Source organism: Pinus tabuliformis, chromosome Q, assembly GCF_031772625.1.
Source record: "Pinus tabuliformis cultivar Carrire ecotype Pingquan chromosome Q, CPIR1, whole genome shotgun sequence".
Taxonomy (NCBI): Eukaryota; Viridiplantae; Streptophyta; class Pinopsida; order Pinales; family Pinaceae; genus Pinus; species Pinus tabuliformis.
The window spans coordinates 353,492,496-353,510,431 of NC_142296.1; positions in this window are offsets into that span (position 1 = coordinate 353,492,496).

Sequence of the window (17,936 nt, forward strand, 5' to 3'; positions counted from 1 at the left end):
AATTCCATACATAATAGATAATTAAATTTCAAGTGTTAAAAATATGCCTCTAAAAAAAGGTTGATGTTGTATCAACATTTTTCCAAATTGGGGTGAAAATCATGATTTGATGCAACCTACAAAAAAATGAAACTTAGTAAATCAAATGACTATGAGTATTGAGTTTCAATTCTAGGCATAGAGCTCCAATATACAAAAATATTATGTATTTCTTATCTTCTAGTTCTTTGAAATATCTAATGGGTCTTTCAGTTACATTTTTAACTATTTAGAAAGAGAATCGAGATTGTGTGCATTTAATTATCAACCTTCAGCTCATATGGAATTTGAAAACCATCATGGACCATATATGCTACTACAATCTACTATGTGTTATTGAAGTTATTGTTCACATTATGATAAAAGTGTTGTCCTTCATGGAAACTCACTCACAGGTCAGTTCATTTTTTATGAAAGGAAACTCACAATGTTAACAAGTCTATTCAGATGTAACAAGGCATTGATACAAAAGAGCAGGTAGATGAAACTAAGGTATATTGATCAAAATAAACAAGTTGAAGTAAAAGGATGGTGTAAAGAAGTTTAAGATGTGTATGGTATTCCACTTAGTTAAAACAACATATACACATTGGTTCACAAAACAAAAATAGTGTATACGTATACACACACTTTCACAAGAAGAAAAGTGCGTATATGTTGGAAAATCAAGGAAAATCAAGAGTGAATAATGCGAGTGGTCAATAACATGGTATTAACCCACAATATTGAGCGAAGTAACGACTATTTGATCCTGTCCAAGAATACCATGGGTCCTAAGTGGTTTTGGTCTGAGGTATTGAGAAAGACCTAAAACTATATATGGAGCAGAAGATCATAAGGCTAGGGTGTGCAAGTAAAAAGGTTGTCTAAGGAATACTTCTATTTGAAGTATGCTTTATGTTGCAGGGGATGTTTTTGTGATTTGATATGAGATATTAGGTATACCTTGAATTCAATTTCAGATCAGGATCATGAGACCTGAAATGACTTATCATTAAATGATCTAATATTGGTTGGGCTAGATCTGACTGTGTACACATGTTTTATTCTTTAAATTTCATGATCTAGGTTTGTCTAAAGTTTGAAATAACAATGAGGTTATGAGTTAATATTTGCAGATCTCTACACTGGTTCGTCTTGGTAAAAGCGCGTATACACTCAGGTTTTACTCTTCCAACTAGTGTATACAAAAGAAAATCCTATTCTTCAGATCTAACTAATCTATTTGATTAGTTTTGTTGTTTTAATATTGTCTGTCAATGAAGTCTTCTTATATTTGAATGTAAAACTCATTGCATAAGGAGTTTGGTGTTTGTTTGATTGATTATCTAAGTAACAAGGGTTATCTCTGCTATTGCTTCACTAAAGCTCCGCGAATTGACAGTAGATGTTGAGTATATCGCTGGTTCGTACAGACTTGATTCATAAGTTTTATGTTTTAGTAGTTTTGAGGGTATATGCATGTTTGGTTAAAGGAAGTAGTGTATACCCATAGGTTGGGTTGAGTAGAATAGCATATACATTATGATGCATGATTTTTTAGGTTACAACTAGTTCTGAATGATGATGCAGGTTTTTGGGTTCAGCACGATGTTATGGTGATAGTGATTTGATTTTTCAGATTAACTAATTATTGGTTGATGCAGTTAGGGTTTTAAAGTTTATGATTGGTCCAGTATGAAAATTTGATGAAACGAGGCCTTCATTTGTATTCTTTTGTACTAGGAACATCCAGTGTCAAAATTTATGAAACATGGTCCTTGGAGGAAGAGAGAAGGTCGTAGCCTTCTGTAAGCCGACACCTACGCACTAGTAAACACATTGGCTAGTACTAGAGCCAAGGAGTTGTAGCTCCCTTCCAGTAGAAGCTAGAAAACGAGAGAAGTTTGTAGCCTTCTGCAAGTGGGTGCCTTTGTACTAGTATTTGTCTGCACCAGTACAAGGTTGTAAACAGATTTTATTACTATTAAAAGAAGACAGAGAGGACAGTAGTAGGTGGTTTTTCTCCCGCATTGGGTTTCCACCTTAAATCTTGGTGTTCATGTGTGTTTCTTATGTGTGATTGTTTATTATGGTGCTTAACAAGTTACTAATGCACTGATTAAAGATCAACACATGATAATTAAATCATAAGTTCTCTCGGTATACATTGGTTTCTATAATAACAGTAGCATGTACATGCTAGTTCACTTCAAAGAAGTAGCATATATAAATATGTTTGGGAAATGAAAATGTATTGAACTGATAATACAGATTTAACCGCCCTCTCAGTATTATTTCCAACAATTGGTATCAGAGAAGGTCCTTCAGAAGAAGCTTGATCACTTGAAGGAAGATCTTCCAAGATGAATAATCACAAAGCCATGGGATCTATCAGACCACGAATATTTAATGGGAGCAACTTGGTATATTGGAAAATAAGATCTAGAGCCTATCTACAATCACTTGGAGCCGATGTCTGGGAAATTGTGGAAGGAGCATATCAATTTCTAGCAGCAATTCCTTCAGACTCTACAGGTAAGAAGTTATATGAAACTAATGCCAAAGCTGTCAATACGTTATTGGGAAGTCTATCAGAATCCAAATTTGTCAAAGTCATGTAACTCAAGACATCCAAAGAGATATGTGACAAAATCATTTAGAGCTATAAATTATACTGCCAGGTGAAACGTGTCAAGCTTCAAACTCTCAGAATACAATATGAAACTCTTAAGATGCATGGTCATGAGAGTATTTCCAGTTACTTTTTATGTATAGATGAGATTGTTAATTGAATGAGGAATATAGGTGAAGAGATAAAGGAAGCTACTTTAGCTGAGAAAATTTTGAGATCTTTGTCTTTTAAATTTGATTCAAAAGTGTCTACCATAGGAGCAAAAGAGGATCTTCAAACTACTATTGTGACTCAACTCCATGGAATCCTAGCTACCTTTGAAATGAGGAAAGGAGTTCCATCGAATATCAGAGAAGCCACATTTAAAGCTTTAGCAAAGGGAAAATGAAAGGAAGATAACAATGAAACATGATACCTTTTAGAAGAAGAAGATGAGATAAATTTTGTCAAGAAGCTTCAATAGGGTTCTGGAATATTCAGAGGTAAGCTACCATTTAAATGATTTGCTTGTAGTAGATTCGGAAATGATGCTGCCAAGTGTCCTCATAAAGATAAATATGAAAAGGGAAAGGAATATGCAAAAGGAAATATAAAACATGTTGTCAATAGAAGGATTTACTATACGCATGAAGATAGTGACGATTTTTCTAATAGTGGTGAAGATGAGACTGAATGAGATTATAGACTACTCATGGCTTATGAAAATGATGATTTTTTGGATCCCTTAGAAGAGGAATAATTTCTTGAAGAAATCACTAAACTCAAAATCTATTTAGAAGAAAAGAATATGATCATAGATGCATTGACACACCAACTCATTGAAAGAGAAAACATAATGAAAATCTAGAATGTGGAATTGTGGGTCTAAGAAAAGAACTTGAGAACACAAAATCTCTTAATCTCAGATTTTCTAAAGGATCAGAAACTTTAAATGAAATCATCAAAGTTCAACGTTCTGCTATGATAAAGAGAGGTGTTGGTTATAATAAAGAATCATCTCAATTACAAAAGTTGTCAGCCTCCACTAGAAGCTATCTTGATGTAGCAAAGACCAGTGAACATATACCAATCGTCAGCAAAGGCCTCAAAATACTCATAAGGTAAATCATACTCAATTTACTCCGAGGATGAATATCAGTAGAAGCTTCAACCAACAAGTAAACAATGCCAAAATATTCTATGATCGTGTCAACTTCTTTAACGAGCAATGTTTTTAATATCATAACTCTGGGCATAAGGCTGCTCAATGTGTTGCCTACAAAACCATCATGTCCTAACAAGCACAAAATCAAAGGATTGTAACTAGAATAAAGAAAACTTCCTATAATAACTTTCTCCTCTTGAATACGAAATAGAATGTTAGATTTGTAACAACTCTGGTCATGAAGAATATGAATGCAGGAGAAAATTTTGGCCAACACTTCAAAAGGAGCAAAAGATATGGAGAGAGAAGGAATCTCAATCAGAAAGATGTGGGATAGCTCTATATAGAGAAGGACAAGAGAATCAGTGGTACATCGACAATGGATGCTCCAAACACATGACAAGTGATAAAGAGAAACTTCATTCTTATAATGCTTTAGAAAAGGAAAAGAATGTCTCATTTTGGAATGACATTGTAGCTATCATCAAAGGTAAAGGTTATGTTTTCCTGAAAGAAAAGGTTAAAGCCAGAAATTTCATGTATCTAGATGGTTTAAAACATAACCTGTTGAGTGTTATTCAAATATGTGATCAAGGAAATGAAGTTGTTTTTTGATCAAATGAATGTGTGGTTTGTGAGATTCATACATGAAACACCATCATAAAAGGTACAAGAACTCAAAACAATTTATACACACTCAAAGGAGGAGAAAAACAATGCTATATAAGCAAAACAAATGAAAATTGGCTATGGCACAGAATATTGGGACATCTAAGCTTTTCTCAGATAAGAAAAGCATGGAATCTCAAGGTAGTTTGTGATATTGTAGATATCAACATCCTAGAAAATACCATATGCAAACGATGTCAAGTTAGTAAGCAAACCAAAGTTCACTTCACTGAAAAAGAAGGATCAGCATGTAAGCCTCTTGAACTCATCCATACTCATTTATGTGGACCAACAAGGAAAAAGTCACCTCATGGAGAAGAATACTTTATTTTATTTATTGATGATTTTTCTAGGATGTGTTGGATAGGTCTACTAAAGCATAAATATGAAGCATTTGAAAAGCTTAAAGCCATCAAATCTTTAGTTGAAAATGAATCAGATTAAAAAATCAAATGTATTAGATTTGATCAAGGGGGAGAATTCATATCAGATGCATTCTATGCCTTTTGTGAAGAACATGGAATAGAAACTGTTGGGTCCCTATAATACTAGTGATTACCCCATTACTATTGTAGTTATACCCCTTATTAATATTGTTGTGCCCCTATTACCCCCATATTGTTATTACTGTGCCCCATAGAATCCCTCTATTGTTATTTTTGTGGCTTTATATTATTATTGTTAGGTCGGCTGGATTATATTGTGACTCCTTAGACTCCTATATATAGAAAGGAGGTTTTGTCATTTGAATCATCCAAGAATTGTTCATTTATGTAATGTAAAGGAGGTTGCCCCCTCGAAGAGGCTGAATTCTAAGGCGTTGATCTATCTTTTCTTGAGCTGGTTTCATAACATTTGGTATCAGAGCTTTGGATTCTAGGGTTTCGCTGCTCCAAACAGGTCATTGTGGAATTTTCGCTATAACTTTTTTTCTGTGACATTTCAAAAGTCACAAAAAAAACCCATTTGAGAAGAAATCATGCTGAACCTTGGGTCCGAATTTCAGAGCTTTTTGCACGATATTTACGGAGATATGATCTGAGGAAGTTGGTCTTTTTGCAGACTCTTGAATTACATTCAAAAAAGGTGACCTAGGGAAAATCGTCATAACTTTGTCTCTTGGTATCGGATTGAAATTTCGTAAGAAGTTATAGAAAGAGGACGGACTGTAGTTTTATGTATGCATGTTTCAGATCCAAAGGTCAAAACAGTGACTTGTGGCACGTCGTACAAGTTCGCTCTACTGAAGTAGTCTATAAGCAAGTCACTGTGGGTGATTTCACATAACTCTTCCTTGGAGAATCCAATCTGGGTCAGACTTGTGGCATTGGAAAGAGGACACAGAGGGCTACTATAGATCACAAATTTAGAACTAGATGATTGGAAAGTACAGAGATACATCAGAGGCAATATCGAGCTCCTACGAAGTGAAAAAAGGTGTGTAGATTTTCTTAAATTTTTGCTTAAGCTTGGTTTGAAAATTTATTTTGAAGGAATTCAAAGGGCATAGTAGAGCATTATTATCGGTAACTGATGCCCCGAGGAAAGAAAATGCAAACACCTAGTAAGGAACCTGAAAGCTCTAGCATGACTCATGAAGAAGAGGAAGAAATGCAACATGATATATCAAAATTACAAGACCAAGTGCAACAACTGTCCCTTGCACAAAAAGGAACAGAATCTAAGATTGATGGTTTAAAGAAAGATGTAGAAGCTAAGATGGATGGTTTAAAGAAAGGTGTAGAAGCTAAGATGGACTGTTTAAAGAAAGGCGTAGAAGCTAAGATGATTGACGTGGAAGCTAAGATGGATGATTTGAAGATAGATTTGAAGACAGACATGGACGAATTGAAGATAAATATGAATAAGTTGCTACAAGAAATGGTCCCTAAGGGTGAAAGGGTACTAAAGGAAACTCATGATGAGAACAAAAGAAATGTTAATCATGATTCCATAGATGCTAATGTTGGATCGAAGACTCACCATATTCCAAAAATCGATATGAGGAAGTTTGATGGCAAGGATCCTGCCACATGGATATTACAGATGGAGCAATTCTTCGATCTGAATAATGTGCAAAACACACAAAAGGTACGTATGGAAACTTTATATTTGGAACCAAATCAGTTTGTATGGTATCAATGGCTTTGCTCTCATAAACCATTTATCACTTGGGCAATTTTTACGGAAGAATTGATAGCACATTATGAGGATACAAAAAGCAACACTTTTTTTAGCCAATTGATAAGTCTCAAACAAAATGGTTCAATAATGGAGCACATTGAGGAGTTCCAAAAATTGAACATAAGGGTAAAAGATATTCTAGAGGAGAATAGGATTGATGTGTTCGTAGGGTCTTTAAAGGATAATATCCAACATGATGTTCGCCTTTGGGAACCTGATTCATTAGAGAAGGCATTCAGGTTAGCAAGAAAAATGGAAAGCAAAATTATGGCAACCAGGAAGCATACCACTCACAACTATAAAGACAAAAGTGTTGTTGCCCCTAGTCTTCCACAACCTATAAGGTTGACACCACAAGAATTGGAAGAACAAAGATCAAAAGCGCTTTGTTACAGTTGTGATAGCAAATACACTAAAGGTCATAAGTGTGCTGAGAAGAAATTATTCTACATAGATTGTGAAGAGGAAGAAGAAAAGGAGCAAGAAAGGTCAAAAGAAGAGGATATACTCCAGGAACAAAGCCTAGATGAAGAACAAATAAATCCGACCATATCTTGTAATGCATTGGCGGGAATTACCACTCCTCAAACCATCAAGATAGAAGGACAAATCAAGAAGAAAAAAGTAATAGTGTTGATTGATTCAGGAAGCACCCACAATTTTATTCATTGTAAGGTAGCAAAAGAATTGAATTGCTTCCTATATCCAGCACCAGAGTGTCAAGTGATGATTGCAAATGGAGGAACAATAAATTGCTCTGGAAAGTGCCATAATATCAAGCTATCCATGGGAGAATATGTATTGACTAGCCCAATGCTTTCCATTCCAATGGGAGGTGCTGATGTTGTACTAGGAGTCCAATGGCTACAATCCCTGGGTACAATAGCTTTTAATTTTCAAGAACTTTTCATCAAATTTTCTATAGAAGGAAAGGAAGTTGAATTAAGGGGTATTGTAGGGAAACCAGGAAAGATAATCAGCTCTAATGGTATGACAAAGCTTCTAAAAAAGGAGCAAAGAGGTGTAATTGCACAATTATGCTCGCTAGATGTTTCCACATCGGAATCATCTATTTCTCCAGATCTCCAAAAAGTCCTGGACAATCATTCCAAGGTATTTGAGACTCCTAAAGGTCTCCCACCTATGCGTGATCATGATCATGCTATTCATCTGATTCCAGGAAGTGTTCCTCCAAACATCAGGCCGTACAGATATCCCTATGTCCAAAAGAGTGAAATTGAACGTATGGTTGCAGAAATGCTAGAGGCTGGTATAATTCAATCGAGTCAAAGTTCTTTCTCTGCTCCAGTAGTATTGGTGCACAAGAAGGATGGATCATGGCGCATGTGTCCGGATTATAGGGAGCTCAAAAAGCTCACTATTAAAGATAAGTTCCCCATTCTTGTCATTGATGAATTACTGGATGAATTGCATGGATCAATTTACTTCACCAAGTTGGATCTTCGTTCAGGATATCATCAAATCAGAATGAAGACTGAAGACATTCCGAAAACAACATTTAGAACTCATGAGGGTCATTATGAATTTTTGGTCATGCCTTTTGGCCTTACCAATGCACCTTCAACATTTCAAGGTTTGATGAATTCAATTTTCAAACCATTCCTTAGAAAATTTGTGTTAGTATTTTTTATGATATACTAATCTACAACAAGTCTTGGAAGGATCATGTTGAACATGTTGACAAGGTGCTACAACTATTGAAGGAGAAACAATTATATGCAAAAAGATCCAAATGTTTCTTTGGAGTCCAGGAGGTGGAATATTTGGGTCATATTGTATCTCATGAAGGAGTTAAGGTAGACCCTAGCAAAATTAAAGCCATTAAGGAATGGAAAATCCCCACATCCATAAAGCATTTGCGAGGATTTCTCGGGTTGACAGGGTATTATCGCAAGTTTGTTAAGAATTATGGGAGAATAGAAGCACCTCTAACAACATTATTGAAGAAAGATGCATTTTCATGGACTCTGGAAGCAACAAAGGCCTTTGAACATCTTAAAGAGGCAATGTGCCAAGCACCGGTCTTAGCTACACCGGACTTCACAAAAACCTTTATTGTGGAATGTGATGCTTCAGGAAATGGAATTGGTGCTGTTCTAATGCAAGATGAAAGACCCATTGCTTTTGAAAGTCGTCCAATCAAGGGAAAGTTTTTAAGAAAAGCTATTTATGAGAAGGAAATGTTGGCAATACTCCATGCACTTAAGAAATGGCGACCCTACCTAATGGGAAGACACTTCAAGGTAAAAACGGATCATGATAGCCTTAAATACTTTTTAGAACAAAGATTATCCTCTGAAGAGCAACAAAAGTGGGTCACAAAGATGTTGGGTTATGACTTTGAAATCATCTACAAAAAAGGGAAGCAAAATGTGGTGGCAGATGCACTCTCAAGAAAGGATGAGGATGTGGAAGCATTGTTGTGGCCATTTCTATTATCCAACCAGATTGGATAAACGAAGCAAGGGAGGAATGGAAGAATGACGAAGAAGTGTGGGCACTTATTCGAAAGTTACAACAAGATTCCAGTACGTCTGATACATTTAGCTGGAAAAATGATTCATTATGGTACAAAGATCGCTTATACCTCTGTAAGAATTCCCAGCTAAAACAAAAGATTCTTATGGAATTGCACACTTCTCCCTTAGGAGGGCACTCAGGATTTTTAAAAACTTACCACAGGGTTAAGAAGGAATTTTTTTGGGATGGCCTTAAATCAGATATTCAAAAGTTTGTGGCTGAATGTTTGGTTTGCCAACAAAATAAAGTTGAAACAATTAAGACACCAGGTCTATTACAACCTTTATCCATTCCAAGCCAACGTTGGGAGGAGGTTTCAATGGATTTTATCACAGGTTTACCCAAGTCTGAGGGAAAGAGTGTCATCATGGTGGTAGTTGATAGACTTACCAAGTATGCACACTTTTGTGCATTATCACATCCATTTAAAGCCAGTACAGTTTCTACTGCATTTATGGAAACAATTCAAAAGCTACATGGAAACCCAAAGATTATTGTAAGTGACAGAGATCCCATTTTCACTGGAAATTTTTGGACAGAATTATTTTCTTGTCTTGGTACTCAGTTAGCTCATAGCTCATCTTATCATCCTCAATCTGATGGGCAAACTGAGATAGTAAACAAATGTTTGGAAGGATATCTTCGTTGCTTTGTATCTGATAAACAGACACAATGGGTCAAATGGTTGCCTCTGGCTGAATGGTGGTATAACACTTCCTTCCATACAGCAACAAAAATGACCCCATTTATGGCACTTTATGGGTATCAACCACCATCCATCACATCATATTTAAGAGAAAATTCTAAGGTTTAGGTAGTGGAACATCACATCGAACATCAACAACAAGTCCTCCAACTCTTAAAGGATAACCTCGTGTTGGCACAGAATAGAATGAAACAACAGGCAGATCAACATCGCAGTGAAAGAAGTTTTGATGTAGGTGATTGGGTATTCCTACGGCTACAACCATATAAGCAAATGTCCCTCAAGCAAGCTAAGAAGGATAATAAATTATCACCAAAGTATTATGGTCCGTACAAGGTGTTGCAAAAGATTGGTACTATGGCATACAAATTGGAGCTTCCTGCAGCTTCTCGATTGCACCCAGTTTTCCATGTTTCATGTTTAAAGAAGGTTATAGGCGACAAGCTCCCAGTTCAAACAATATTGCCAGAACTTGACGAGGAAGGAAAAATTATATTGGAACCGGAAGCAGTCACAGAAACAAGAACTCGACAGCTACGAAATCGTCAATTTCAGAGTATCTTATCAAGTGGAAGAACTTATCCGCTGAAGATTCCACATGGGAGGACGAGAATTTTATGCAGAAGTATCCAGAACTACTCAAGCGTTGAGGACAACACTTTTTTGAAGGAGAGGGGCATGTTGGGTCCCTATAATACTAGTGATTACCCCATTACTATTGTAGTTATACCCCTTATTAATATTGTTGTGCCCCTATTACCCCCATATTGTTATTATTGTGCCCCATAGAATCCCTCTATTGTTATTTTTGTGGCTTTATATTATTATTGTTAGGTTGGCTAGATTATATTGTGACTCCTTAGACTCCTATATATAGAAAGGATGTTTTGTCATTTGAATCATCCAAGAATTGTTCATTTATGTAATGTAAAGGAGGTTGCCCCCTCGAAGAGGCTGAATTCTAAGGTGTTGATCTATCTTTTCTATCTTTTCTTGAGCTGGTTTCATAACAGAAAGGAAATTCTCTGTCGCAAGAATTCCTCAACAAAATTTCATGGCGTAAAGAATGAATAGAACAGTTGAAAAAATGGCTCGAGCTATGCTTGATGAATCTGGAACTCCTGAAAACTTCTGGGGTGAAGTTGCATTTGCTACCATGACTATTCTCAACAAAGTGAATATTCTGGTAAATAGAAATCAAATTCCATATGAACTTTGGTATAGTAAGCCTCCTACTGTAAAACACATTAAATTTTTTGGAAGGAAATGTTTCATCAAAAGGACTGATGAAAAATATTGTCATTTTGAACCCAGACAAGATGAAGGAATTCTTCTTGGTTATTCATCTAGAAGTAAGGGATACAAATGTTATAATAAAAGACTTCGAAAAATTGTTGAATGCATTGATGTTGTACTTGATTAATCATGCATAAATCCAAAAAAATTGAAATCAATAGATGAATATTAAAATGAGGAATATGGGGAATGCCTTCCCATATCATATAAAAATGATAAAGAAGAAGAACCAATGAAGCACCAGAAGAAGATACAACACACAAGGAAAAGACTCCAACTAGGTATGTTAAGAAGAATCATCCATAATCTCAAATTCTAGCAGAAAAAGGGTCTGGAGTACTGTGTGAGGATATTTGTAAATGGTCTCAAGTGTAGGAGAACATGAGTGATTAATGGTGATAAGAGAGTTGGAAATAAATTGTAACTCTTATAGGTCTCATGATTCGAGGAACTAGAGAGGATTCCAAGGGATAAGTAGGAGTTAAAAGTGGATTTAGACAATTTTCAGGAGTTAGTTCAGCAAATTGAGGATCTAAATTAGAATTAGTTCAACATAACATTTTTGTATAAAGGTGAGCCTAAAAGGTTGAGAGAAAGTTAGTCAGTCAATAGTTAGAGAGTTAGGAAACAAGGTTTGTCTATAAGCCTATGGACAAGTAGGAAAATAGTGGCCACTAATCAGAAAATCCGACCAGAGAGAGAGACTCTTGTGTAAATATATGGTTATTAATGTAAACAACTCAATTCTGGGTTTGTGTGTGTGTGTGGAGTAATTCAATTATAATCTGTGTGTGAACTTGAATATTCTGCGTAACAGAGGTTGCAGGCAGAGTTTAACAGAATACACAGAGAAGAAGAATGATATAGAGGATCATAATGGGTCATTGTAACGATTGAAGGTTCAAGGTAAAGTCTAGAAGTGACGGTGACTAACAAGAGCACAGAGAGTTTAGGTCAAGAGGGAGTCACGCAACAGAATAGCGAAAGAACCAGAAACCCTGAAGTAATCTAAAACCGTGGAAGAACATTGAAGAACAGAAAAAACAAAGTTAAGAGGTGCCTAGTAACCGCAGTGGGGGTAGAGAACACATAATGCCTTGATCATTGTTGAAGGCCTGCAATTGTTCTTAACCATCGATTGAAAAACTCATGCTGACATCCTAATCAACTACAAGGTTGAAAGCTTGATAACCGACATGTTAATTGAAGACCTACCAACCGTCGGATCAAGAACCAGATCGACGGTGGAGATGTGACTGAAAATTGCATTTGGTAACAGAGTTTGGGTCTGCGATAAACCTAGATTTGCAATATTGCGATGAGCCAAGATTTGCGATGTTGCGATGGACTATGGACCGTCAAATCAGAGCGTTCATCAAATGGCGAAGGTTAACTCTCACATTTCGTAAGAATCAATTGCTGTCAGATTATGGAAATTGCGATATGAGATGAGTCAAGAATGTGATGGAGCATCGATCGTTGGATCATGAAGTTGATCAATGACAGAGATTGGAGAACACTGGAAAGGCTTGAGAAAGAGAAGACCCGAGAAGGTAATGGACAAGGTTTTATTGTAATTGGCATATGGGTTGTTATCGCATATCAGATGCGATAAAGAGTCATGTGTTAGTGGATCCACCAGATCATGATTGCAATTGTGATAAAGGTAAGCCTTGAGAAGTGTGAAAAGGCAGAGGAAGTGAAAAAGGTGAGTTCAGATATGTTTTACGTGTATTTCTATTATAAAAGAGTTATAATAGAAATAAAGTCGATAGATGGTTTATGGGTAAGTCCATGTATAACCAAAGGTTAAGAGTGGGGTTGGTTATATATGTGTGGGCATAAGGATTAATAAAGGTTTATAAGGGTAATTAAGTCCCGATGGAAAGGAAGTATTAAGGGTCAAATTGTGGTTTATTAACAAATCGTTTCCACATGAGATTTAGTGAAAGGGGCCTTAAACCTTAAGAATGAAGTTTTGACCAGACAGGTCATTGAAATTCCTGGGAAAATTAGGATACATGCATACTATGGGTATATGCAGGTATACCCTATGTCAAAGTGGTATTGGAACCAGGTTAAAGCTCTACTAATTAATGTAGAATTGTGCAGAATACAAGTGTGATTGCAAAAGAAAGAGGAGATCAGGTTATTTGAATATGATAAGTAGAAGGCATGACGTAAGATGAGAGTAAGTGATATTCTTAAGAGGAGATTGCAGAATCATACGGAAAGCATGGTGATGTTTGTTTTCTTGAGGAAAGTGGAGGTTCACTCAAATGTGAAGAATGGATGGAGGTCGCTTGTGAAGCCATGCAGGTATTGTTTTATTTGACTTTGGTTTGAGTTTTGCTGGTTTAAGATAGAGTAAAGATTGATAGAAGAAGATAGACAAGGAAATTTGTGTGTGTTCTAAAGAACAAAGTGAATGGAAAGTGGCAGTGAACCTGAAGAATCCAACTGAAGGATGGACAGAGACGATAAGAGTGTTGACTGAAGGAAGTTGAGCATAAGAATTTTAAGGTGGCCTTAGGAATTTGGCAGCAGCAAGATTTTGAAAGCTTGGGAATGATCTTTGGTTTGAATAACATTGATACACAGGGTACAGCAAAGGAAGGTGAGAAGATTGCAGCAACCTAGAGCAAGGAGTGAACAATTGGTTCCAGAGGGAAGAACCAGAGAAATGCTAACAAATTTAGCTCAAAGGAGAGAATCTTAGTGAGGCATATGTAGCAAGAAGGAGACTTGTTACTGCAAAGGTATTGTTGCAACTCACAAGAAGATCATAAGGTCAATTCCACAAAGGATGCGGGTAGAATTTCTAGAAAATGAAGGATGTTGCTAAGACTTTCTAAGTGAAAGAAGAGGTGGTTAGAATGAAGTATTTCATGGTGATTGAAATACAAGGGGACAATTGTGTTCTTAGAAGGTGCAGATGAGTTAAAGCCTAAAGAAGCAGAGAAGAGTGCTCAAAAGAGGTTACAGAGATAGAGAACCAAGGGCTTGCCAAAATACCATGTACAGAGGAAAGCTTGGTGAGGTAAGTGGCAGCAGGGAGGAATTGTTGTTGCAGAGGCTTTAATGCAGCTCATAGTGAGTGAGTGAGGAACTCATAGAGATGGAGGAGAAAATGACTACCGATATTCATAGTAGAGGTTTTGAGGAACACCACAACAAAAGAAAAGTAAAGAAAGAGGATGCCAAGGAAAATGGGAAGAGGATGAGTCAAGAGTAAATTGACAAAGAAATTGTTGAGATGAAAGAAAAACTCAATGTATTAATGATGATACTAGAGGGAAGCCAAAGATTACGTTGGGTGTTAAAGAAGAAGCCAATAAAGTGGAATAAGTTGCAATGAAAGCTACAACAGAGGCAAGTAAAGTGGCTGATGGAAAAACTCAGAGAAACTCAGTTGGAAATGGAAGTGTCCATTTGTTAACCAGAGCAGAGTGAAGTTCTGGGAAAAGATGAAGACTTGAAGACTGAAACTTCGAGTGAGACCAAAGTGTCAAATGATTTTAAATCTGTTAATTTGTGTGTCTTTGCAGGTGAAACATGTGAAGGATGACAATTTGCTGATATTGACATAAAGAAGGAAGAAAATAGGTAGAATCTAAATTCTGTTCTAAAAGAAGAAGTAGAAAATGATATCAAGCAATCAGTAAAGGACTTGATGATATTGAGGAGAAGACCATGAAAATATTTCTGAGTCATGTAAAGGACATGGAACAACAGGAGGAATTGGTAATTGAATCATCAAATGAGATCATGAGGTCTTGTGGTTTTACAACTGACAAGTTGTGCATGAATGTAGGTATTGCAGAAGAAAAACCATTTTATGGAACTATCTTGAATGAAGCTGAAAGTTTCCAAGTAAAGTATGATGATGATTGTCTTTCAAATGAAGATCAAGTTGAGTTATTCCAGTAGAAGGATTTCATAAATTCCTTGCTTAATGGAATAAATATCTTCAGTAGAGATGAGACAGTTATGTCTTATGATAAGAAATTTACCATTGATGAGGACAAAGAGGAATTGATTTTCTTAAATGGCCAAAGGGAAGGTGATGGACAGACATCTGGAACTATCACAGAGATAGAGGATCAAAATTTTATTCTAATCAAGAAGGAAGAATTAGTGTCAACAAGGAGTTATACTTGTGACAAAGAGAAGATAGTGAGGACTGTACAAAGATTTTAGGAGAAATTTCAAGTGATATGGAAAATTTGTGGCATGAGTTAAGCCTTTTGGAGAAAAGGCTAGAAAACGAAAAAGTAAGTGTTCAGGTTGTAAAATCAGAACTGGACAAGAATGAAGAAGTTCACTATGGTGGACAAGTACATAAAGACATCGTTGAAATAGATGGTGTGGACAAGAGACTAGCTGATAGTCTCGTGAATTCAGCTGAGAATTCAAAACAACATACTGATGTGCTGATAGAGGAGGAAGAATTAGAGAAGCAAGATGAATTGTTGCAAAAGGTAGAAAAGGCACAGAAGCCTTATGAATTTTATTTTAGCAATTGTTTTATCAGTACAGGTTTAGTTGCAAATGCTGGAGAAAATTTGGCACCGATGAGCAGCGAAATAAAAATGAAAGAGGAAGATTCTGTGGAAGTATTTAATCGATGGAACATAGATGTTAAATTGCTGGAGAGAATGCTAGAAATCCAGGGTTTAATACATAAAAAGATAATAATGAAAGAGTGTAAGGATGAAAGGGTGGCAGTAAAAGTAGTAGAACCAGTAAGAATGGTAGAACAAGTAAGAATAAGTGATAGAATTCAACAACTTCAAGGAGAAAAACAACAGTTTGAAGAGGCAGTGGACAACAACAACAAACTAAAGCAAAGAGAAAGATGTAGCAGTAAATGGAAAAATATGGAGTAGTCCAAGAAAGTGATGGAAATGGAGATTGAAGAATTATGGCAATTAATGATGAAACAATCCATATGGAGGATATTAATAGCAGCAGGAAAGATGATCAATCAGAGTTTGAACCTGATTGACAAGGAGAGGAAGATGAAATAGAAGACAATAGAGATATAGTAGCAGCACAGGTGTAGAGAATTTGGGTAGTTACAAACTAAATTTTGGGACCCTGGAGGTTTCCTATCAACCCATGAAGACACATGATCAGAAGATCATGAATATTTTCTATTTTGGGAGTCTGATGTAGGAGCATTGACTCGAAACTATCATTGTATTTTAGTAGACATAGCGGGTGTTGTATTTTCAAGGAAGTTGGATTACTATGTATGTAATTATTAACGTTTTGAGTGGTTAAAGTAGGAATTAATTAGATAAGTGTCAGGATATTTGTAAATGGTCTCAAGTGTGGGAGAACATGAGTGATTAATGATGGTAAGAGAGTTGGAAATAAATCGTAACTCTCTTAATGATGATATCAGAGTTGGATTTAGAAGATTTTCATGAGTTAGTTCAACAAATTGAGGATCTAAACTAGAATTAGTTCGACAAAACCTTTTTTGTATAAAGGTAAGCCTAAAAGGCTAAGAGCAAGTTATTCAGTTAGTAGTTAGAGAGTTAGGAAACAATGTTTGTCTATAATCGTACGAGTAGGTAGGAAAATAGAGGCCACTGATCAGAAAATCTGACCAGAGAGAAAGACTCTTGTGTAATTATATGGTTATTAATATAAACAACTCAATTTTGGGTTTGCGTGTGTGTGGAGTAATTCAAATTATAATTTGTGTGTCAACTTGAATATTCTGCGTAACAGAGGTTGCAGGTGGAGTTCAGCAGAATACACGAGAAGAAGAACGATATAGAGGATCGTGATGGGTCATTGTAACGATTGAAGGTTCAAGGTAAAGTCTAGAAGTAACTGTGATAAACAAGAGCACGTAGAGTTAAGATCGGGAGGGAGTCGTACAACAAAATATCGAAAGAACCAAAAACCCCGAAGTAATCTGAAAGCACAAAAGAACATTGGAGAATGACAAAAACAAAGTAAAGAGGTGACTAGTAACCACAGCGGGGGTAGAGAATACGGAATGCCTTGATCACAGTTGAAGGCCCATAGTTGTTCTTAACCATCGATTGCAAAACTCATATGCTGACGTCATAATCAACTACAGGGGTTGAAAGCTTGATAACCCACGTGCTAATTGAAGACTCGTTGACCATCGGATCAAGAACCAAATCGATGACAGAGATGTAATCACAAATCGCATTTGGTAAAAGAGTTTGGGTCTACGATAAACCCAGATTTGTGATATTGCGATGAGCCGAGATTTGCGATGTTGCGATGGACTATGGATTGTCAGATCAGAGGGTTGATCGAATGGTGAAGGTTAGCTCTCACATTTCATAGGAATCAAGTGCTGGCGGATTGCGAAAACTGCGATATGTGATGAGTCGAGAATATGATGGAGCGTCGACCTTTAGATCTTGAAGCTGATCAATGGTGGCGATTGGAGAACAGTGGAAAGGCATGGGAAAGAGTGGACCTGAGAAGGTAATGGACAAGGATTTATTGTAATTGGAATCTAGGTTGTTATTGCATATCGGATGCGATAAAGAGTCGTGTGTTGGTGGATCCGTGAGATCGTGATTGCGATTGCAATAAAGGTAATCCTCAAGAAGTGTGCAAAGGAAGAGGAAGCAAAAAGATAAGTTCACATATGTTTTACGTGTATTTCTATTATAAAAGAGTTATAATAAAAATAAAGCCGATTGATGGTTTATGGGTAAGTCCATGTATAACCAAAGGTTAAGAGT